Below are 8,316 nucleotides of genomic sequence, written 5' to 3' on the forward strand. Positions count from 1 at the left end.
TACATTGTGCAATATGTTGTTACATATCTAAAGACGTGGACTGCTGCGTCAGCCATTTTGGATCAAAACGCAACACCAAATCTTGGGAAGCCTTCAAAAAAATACACCACGGCATTCTGTAAGACAGGCATTCTTAACGTTTTTTACCTCGGGGCCCGGCTTTTAAACTACAGAGGGACCCGGGGCCTACACAAATATTACCACTGAATTAACAATCTGAATCTAGATTTGAATCATATTGAATAGTACTACTTACAGTTTAACATCTTAACAACCATGTCAAATGATAATCACAAAGATGGTAATCTATTTAACACATAAACCCTTGTCTTAGGTCAGGCTGATTAAAACAATAAATACTAATCAAATATACCGCATTTAGGACTCATAAATTAATGACCAAAAATACATCTAAATACAATAATATATAATAAAAAACTGAGTCATTAGTAACTATGTTTCTTAACTAAACTGTCAGTAAAAATGAAGTTCACATAAAAATACAGCTATACCTTATTAGCATAGAAGAATTAAAAACAAAGGTGCTACAATATGCAAAATTACTTGTAGAAATGCAATTTATAAGATATGAAATGTATTTCTGCTTTCTTTTTATTTTAATTGTAATACAGTATCAACATGTCAAGATATTATCATTATTGAGTATCAAATATAAAGCTTTGCTATGTGAATGAAGTACCCTGAAATTTCCAGCACTGTTAGTGCAAACATTACAGTCCCATTTTAACAGGACATTAGCTTGGTTAGCCTATTCACTACATTTAAATTAAATGCAAAAAAACTCGGCTCCCACACCTGTAGCTGTCTGATCCAAGCTTTATTTTTGAATGTATAACAAAGTCATTTTTTGTGTTACAAAATTGTTATCAGTGAAGAAGTGGGGTGTAAACATGAGGTCCAAAAAACCCAAAACTTCAAAATGACTGTCCGGACATCTGTTTTGTCTATTTTGAAACATAAAAGTTCACAACCAACACTGACATTAATAGTGTCTATCAACTCAGGCATATTTATTTTGGAGGGAGGAACCTAATAGTAATTGTATAGGCCATTTATTAGAAACAAGGTCAATATTTCTAAAGACAATATTGTAACTTTCATTTACTGCATTCTGTTTTGTGAATATGTTGCAAAATGCAAAGGATTTTGTTCAGTATCAATTGCTAGACACCCACAAAAGTACACCAGGATCACCTGATGGAACTCGACACTGATTCCATCCATTATTGATTATCTGGTTGACACGGTAGAAACGTGACACTCTCCAAATATTTTAAGTAATCAAGTACCATCATCCAAATGGCTACATTTTTCTTTGTCACAGTTTATCTTCCCTTTCCTCTCTATCTTTGAATACCTAACATATGTTTTGTCCTTGCAACAACATTAAAATAGCTAAATGACCCAACAATAGAACTGAAGCACTATTCATACATCCATCTATTTTTTTTCCGTTTATCCGAGGTCTAGTTGTTGGGGCAGCAGCCTAAGCAGAGAATTACAGGCTTTCTTCTTTCCATCCACTTCGTCCGGGGGATCCCGAGGCATTCCCAGGCAAGCTGGAGACATAGTCTACCCAACCTGTCCTATGGTTTCCCCGAACTCCTCCCATGTATGAATTTTTGCCTCTGCCACTGCGGAAACTGCACACTGTTTGACCTGTCAATACCTGTCCGCTGCCTCGGGAGTCCCATGAGCCAAAAGTACCCGATAGGACTCTTTCTTCAGATTGACAGCATCCCTCACTCACCGCTGGTGCGGGTTTTGGAATTACCGCCACGACAGGCATCAACCACCTTGCGGCCACAGCTCCGACCGGCCACCTCAACAATAGAGGTACACAACATAGCGTACTCGGACTCAATGTCTAGCGCCTCCCTCGTGACATTTGTAGCATGTTTCTGTTGTATTTGATTTCCTGATGCAGCATTGATGTAATAGCAGCATTTTCAATTTGCAGCATTTCTCCTTTGCATTTGTTTAATGGTGTTTGTTTGTTTATGAGTTGTTGGCCACTGTAAAATACTGTCCCGTCATATGATATACGATATTAAATACAATAATTTGTATTTCAGTAGTAGCCAAAATATCCAACATAAATATTGATAAGCAGGTAAAACCATATAGATCAAGGTAGAAGTAATACAAGTAATAAAAATGTGTGTGTGTGTGTGTGTGTGTGTGTATATATATATATACATATATATATATATACATATATATACATACATATATATATATATATATATATATATACATATATATACATACATACATATATATATACATATATATATACATACATATATATACATACATACATACATACATACATACATATATATATATATATATATATATATATATATATATATATATATATATATATATATATATATATATATATATATATATATATGTGTGTGTATATATATATACTGTACCGGGAATAAGACATCATGGTTAATAAAGTAATAAAGTAAAATAATAATTTTTCATGTAGTTATCGGCACATGATTAATCAATTCTTACAGTTAGTTAATATTAATTTAAAAAGATTGCCAAACAATTCACACACATTATGAACCGTCTCGTTTCTATAAAGGATAATTAATATAATAAATATGGTATAAGCTTTAAGAAGTACTGAACAAGATTGATGATTACATTTCATGAACTTTTTGGTTAAAAGCAGCTTATTGCTAGTCAAGCTAAATTATCAATATTTCATGTTACAAAGTAAAATAAAGCCTATATATTCCCATTGTAAGTGTGTTTGCGAGATAAACAAGTCCACAAAGTGTTCATGCAGGGTTCATAAAAGCTGGAAGAAATACAAATATGACCGATTGTTCCGGAGGCAGAAGAGGAACAATTAAGCGGCAGCAGATGATTTAGATATCACGACATAAAAAGAAGAGATAAAGACATAAATAAAACATACAAAAGCGATAAATATAATATAATATACTGTATAAGAGATGAATAGAGCGGATCTGCACGACGGGCATGTCGCCTTTTGTTGACCGAAACGAACAACGGACGATGCTAACGTAGATATGCTACTGTAGATACGCTATCGTAGACATGCTAACATGCGTCAACGTGCTTGTTCCCCAAACAGAGGAAAAAGAGTGAGTCATTTTATATGTCAGCTATTATCAACTTGATCTTAATACCTTTCAAATCTCCTACCTTTTCCCGGAGTCTTCAGCCCCGTAGGTGTCAAGCGTTCCCAGTTGACGTGTATGTGATGCTAAATGTATGATGCTATATCTTCGATGCGATATATTTGATTTATTGTATTTGCTGTCCCGGGCTTCGGTGCTGATTAGATCCGTTAGTCCGTCAACAAGAGCAGTTGTTTGCTCGCCTGTGGTGCTGAAGTGGACAGCTCACCGTGTCATGGCTGATAACATGACGGACTGGTTCACAGCGTCCTCTGTCGAAGCGGAGGTTAGCTTTTTCCTTTTTTTTTATTCATTTAAAAAAATAAATATTAACTGTATTATTGGAACGCACTTACAACCCATTTATAACGCACACCCATTTTATATCAATAATACAAAACAGTACGATGAACTGTTTACATAAGAAGGGGGTTGCTCATTTAAAAAAAAATAAAACTTAATGGAACACACTAGACATGCGCGGTTTGCGGTCTCATCCGCGGACGTCGGGCGGGTGACATGACGAAAAAATAGATTTTAAATAGATTCGGGCGGGTGGCGGTTGAACCTTTCGGAAATATTTGACATACATGGTTCAGGGATCAGTATCCTTAACCATTCAAAGAGCCATTTAGGTCACAAAGCAGAGAAGACAATAGGAGACGCAAACATTCTCTAGACTGACTGCCGGCAGTTATTAAGTATTAGGGCGTGTTATGAAGCCATTGGCTTTGTCACCTTCTACAGCATGTGCGTTCTCCTTGTCAGTCCAGCAACATGTTGTGTGTGGCTTCCGCAGACACACCAAACGACTGCAAGGCATACTGGGTGACACAGAGTACACTAATGGTTGTGATATAAACAATTTTAACACTCTTAGTAATATGCGCCACGCTGTGAAGCCACATCAAACAAGAATGACAAACACATTTCGGGAGAACATCCTCCCAGTAACACAACATAAACGCAACACAACTAATACACAGAATCCTTTGCATCCATGACACTTCCTGACTATTTTATACACCCCTCTACCCATCATACTGTATATATGGCATGATAACTGCAGGATATTTCCATGTAAGAGAGGAGTGACTGACTGATTGATGAATGTGTGAAAATGTTTCCCGGTCTTATTCTTTTATTTCTGAATTTGTCTGTTGTTGTTTTTTTGACACAATATTTTAGCTGTAAAAAGTGTCACACTTTCTGCTGTATTTGTGGCTTGGTTCATATATATATATATATATATATATATATAGTCATTGTCAAAAGTTTGCATACACTTGTAAAAAACATAATGTCATGGCTGTCTTGAGTTTCCAATAATTTCTACAACTCTTATTTTTTGTGATAGAGTGATCGGAGCTCATGTTGGTGCAGCAAATCCTGCTAGTAGTGAAAGCAATGAACTTTCTGGTAAATCGAGAGGGGAAGAGTCAAGCCAGGTTTTCACACCAGCATCTGATTCAAGCCTGGTTCTTACACCAGCACCTGATCTTCGCCTGGTTCTCACACCAGCACTTGACCCTTACCTGGTTCTCACACCAGCACTTGAGCCTTGCCTGGTTCTCACACCAGCATTTGACCCTTGCCTGGTTCTCACACTAGCACTTAGCACTTGACCCTTGCCTGGTTCTCACACCAGCACTTGACCCTTGCCCACTCCAGCACCTGCTCCTAGGCTGGAGCCCACTCCAGCACCTGATCCAAGGCTGGAGCCCAATACAGCACCTGTTCCTAGGCTGGAGCCCACTCCAGCACCTGCTCCAAGGGTGGATCTCACTCCAGCACCTGCTGTAGGGCTGGAGCCCACACCAGCGCCTGCTCCGGGGCTGGAGCCCAGATCAGCGCCTGCTCCGGGGCTGGAGCCCACACCAGCGCTTGCTACTACTACTAGGCCTGTGTTCACGACGACGACTACGCTTGTCTTCACAACGACGACTACTACGCCTGTCTCCACGACGACGCTGCCTTCTTTGGCTGCAGCACCCGCACCTGCTTCCACGGCGACGACGACGCTTCCGTCTCCTGCTTCCACGGCAACGACGACGATGCCGCCTTCTTCGGCTGCAGCACCCGCACCAGCTTCCACGGCGGCGACGGCTCCGCCTCCAGTTTCTACGGCGATGACGACTTCACCTCCTGCTTCATCCATGACGAGGTCTCAGCGTTTTCGAGCTGGCCTGCTGCGCAAGCAGCAATCTGGGGCCTGCAGGCGGCCCTCTCTAAGAACTCTAAGGCTGCTCTACTTTTGGCACCATGCACGCCCACCTTCTCGGCGGCCACCGATGTGACCTTTTCGGGGTCGCCCCCCAAGACTTTCGCGGCAGCGGTTTTCGATCCGCCGCCGCTACATGACTTGTCCTCGGTGGATTCGGGGACACACGACCTGGCGACCCTCCACCATGGCCTCCCTCCGCCCTCCCTTCGCTTGTGAACTTTCTTGTTGTGGAGGTGGGGGGTGGAGGGGGTGGGGAGGTTCAAGTTTTTTGTTTTTTGGGACATCTGGGATCTGTTCTTTTTTTGAGGGGGGGGGATCCTGTTGTGATCCAATGGTCGGATCTTCACAGATTGTTGTTTTGTTCCATTTTCATATCACATTTCGGTAGTTTGACCTCTTTATTTCCTGTTTAGTCTGTCACCATGGTACATATTATTTCCACCTGCTACTATCGGTTCCCGCACATCTGTTTCTCGTAATCACCTCCCTTATTTATTATTATTATTATTTATTGATTATTTATCTGTTTATTTATAGGGACGACGTGGCGCAGTGGGAGAGTAGCCGTGCGCAACCCGAGGGTCACTGGTTCAAATCCCACCTAGAACCAACCTCGTCACGTCCGTTGTATCCTGAGCAAGACACTTCGCCCTTGCTCCTGATGGGTGCTGGTTGGCGCCTTGCATGGCAGCTCCCTCCATCAGTGTGTGAATGTGTGTGTAAATGTGGAAGTAGTGTCAAAGCGCTTTGAGGACCTTGAAGGTAGAAAAGCGCTATACAAGTACAACTCATTCATTTATCATTTATTTAAGCTCGCCCCTTTTCGTTCTTCATTCTCGGACTCTAATTTGCTCACATGCAACAGTTGAAGACTTGCGTTCCTTATAACTACTCGCCAGCTCTCGCGCTGCGTTTTGCGGATTTCTAGCTTTCATGCTAATTGTGTTGTTTTCTCTTTTTGTGCCTTCGTGCCAAGTGTTTCCGTTCGTTTTCTTAGCTTTCCATGCTAGTGCTTTTGCTTGCCTTTCTGTTAGCACCAGTGTTTTTTTTCTTAGCCTGTTTTGAATTAAATAAATCTTTATTTCTTACCTCAAGCTGTGTTCTTGCCCGACGCATCCCTGGAGGAACAAATCCGGCATTGCTATCCCGCACAAGCCTCACACGTCCTTTGTTTTGCGGTAAGTTACTACGGACATTATTAAATTCTGTTGTTGACTGTTTTTCATACGGTGTTAACCTGGAAATGTTTGCCTCTGCATTTTGACGGCGTAGGCGTTTGGCATCGAATGGAGATGTTGAAATGCGGAGTAAGCACTCTTCATTCTCTAGCACAGGGGTAGGGAACCTATGGCTCTAGAGCCAGATGCGGCTCTTTTGATGACTGCATCTGGCTCTCAGATAAAACTTAGCTGACATTGCTTAACACGATAAGTAATGAATCCGCTGGTAATCACGATGTTAAAAATAACGTTCAAAATATAAACCATTTTCATGCATTTTAATCCATCCATCTGTTTTCTACCGCACCTGTTTAAGAAATAACAATTTTATTAAAAATAATTAAATACTTTTTACACTCTAAAAATGTTGGTCTTACTTAAAAAATGCACGCATTTAGTTGTATTCAGTGTTAAAAAATATGATATGGCTCTCACGGAAATATATTTGAAAATATTTGGCTTTCATGGCTCTCTCAGCCAAAAAGGTTCCCGACTTTTCAAATGATGCTAAATATTAGCAGTAATGCTACTTTTCTGTCGCAATGCTTTTCGCCCACACTTGACAAATCACGGATGTCTGTTTGACATATTCCCACTTGAAGCCAAACCACCGCCTGAGATAGACCACCTGCTGTTTTTCTTGGTGAATTAAATCTTCCTTCATTCGCACCTTCTTTCTCTCGTAATACCACTCGCAAGGCTCTGCTAGCATCAAGGCTAACGTTACCCATGCTACTACCTCTCTGCTCCGCGAGGGCGTATACGTATGTGACGTATGTAAGAAGGTGCGCTTGTCCTTGAGAAGGAGAGACAGGAAAGAGCGAGAAGAGCCTGTAGTGTAATGCCAGCAGCTAAAAGCAACTGTGTGAGAACTTATACTCGCATATCACAATATAGACTTTTTCTATATCGCCCAGCCCTACTTGTTGGTCACAAAAACATTCATGAAGTTTGGTTCTTTTATAAATACATCATGGGTCTACTGAAAATGTGAACAAATCTGCTGTGTCAAAAGTATACATACAGCAATATTTATATTTGATTACATGTCCCTTGACAAGTTTCGCTGCAATAAGGCGCTTTTGGTAGACATCCACATGCTTCCCAAAGTCCTGACTTTGGGAAGCATGTGGATCATTCGAAAACTCTGATAATAACGTCCAAACATTTTCCACACATAAAAATAAAAGACCCAAGCACTTTGATACGTTTTGTATATTAAATATGCTAAAACAATTCATGCCAATATTTGATAACAGAAGTTCTTAACCTTTTTCACCTGGAGGCCCAACGTTTTTAGCGCAAATAGTCACAATGAGTGAGTAATGTCACTCAATAAATATATGTAACCTACTTACAGTTTACCTGTAGGTGTAAACATTGTCAAATGATATGAAACCATGATGGGACGGCGTGGCGCATTGGTAGAGTGGCCGTGCGCAACCCGAGGGTCCCTGGTTCAAATCCCACCTAGTACCAACCTCGTCACGTCCGTTGTGTCCTGAGCAAGACACTTCACCCTTGCTCCTGATGGGTGCTGGTTGGCGCCTTGCATGGCAGCTCCCTCCATCAGTGTGTGAATGTGTGTGTGAATGGGTAAATGTGGAAGTAATGTCAAAGCGCTTTGAGTACCTTGAAGGTAGAAAAGCGCTATACTAATACAACCCATTTATGTAAACCA

The 8,316-nt window shown here is 40.7% G+C and overlaps 1 protein-coding gene across 3 annotated transcripts in view; it reads right to left on the minus strand.

The window, feature by feature from the left end:
* srrm3 (serine/arginine repetitive matrix 3) overlaps positions 1–3,431 on the minus strand; it is a 145,316-nt gene extending 141,885 nt beyond the window's left edge. For 2 of the 3 annotated variants that reach the window (XM_061898261.1, XM_061898259.1), the window contains exon 1: positions 3,217–3,431. The gene's annotated coding sequence lies outside the window, so the exon portion shown is untranslated. Of the gene's footprint in view, positions 1–3,200 lie in introns of all 3 variants that reach the window. The other variant, XM_061898260.1, reaches the window with a different exon arrangement.
* Positions 3,432–8,316: the final 4,885 nt, after the last annotated feature.

This window comes from Nerophis ophidion, linkage group LG04 (genome assembly GCF_033978795.1).
Source record: "Nerophis ophidion isolate RoL-2023_Sa linkage group LG04, RoL_Noph_v1.0, whole genome shotgun sequence".
NCBI lineage: Eukaryota > Metazoa > Chordata > Actinopteri > Syngnathiformes > Syngnathidae > Nerophis > Nerophis ophidion.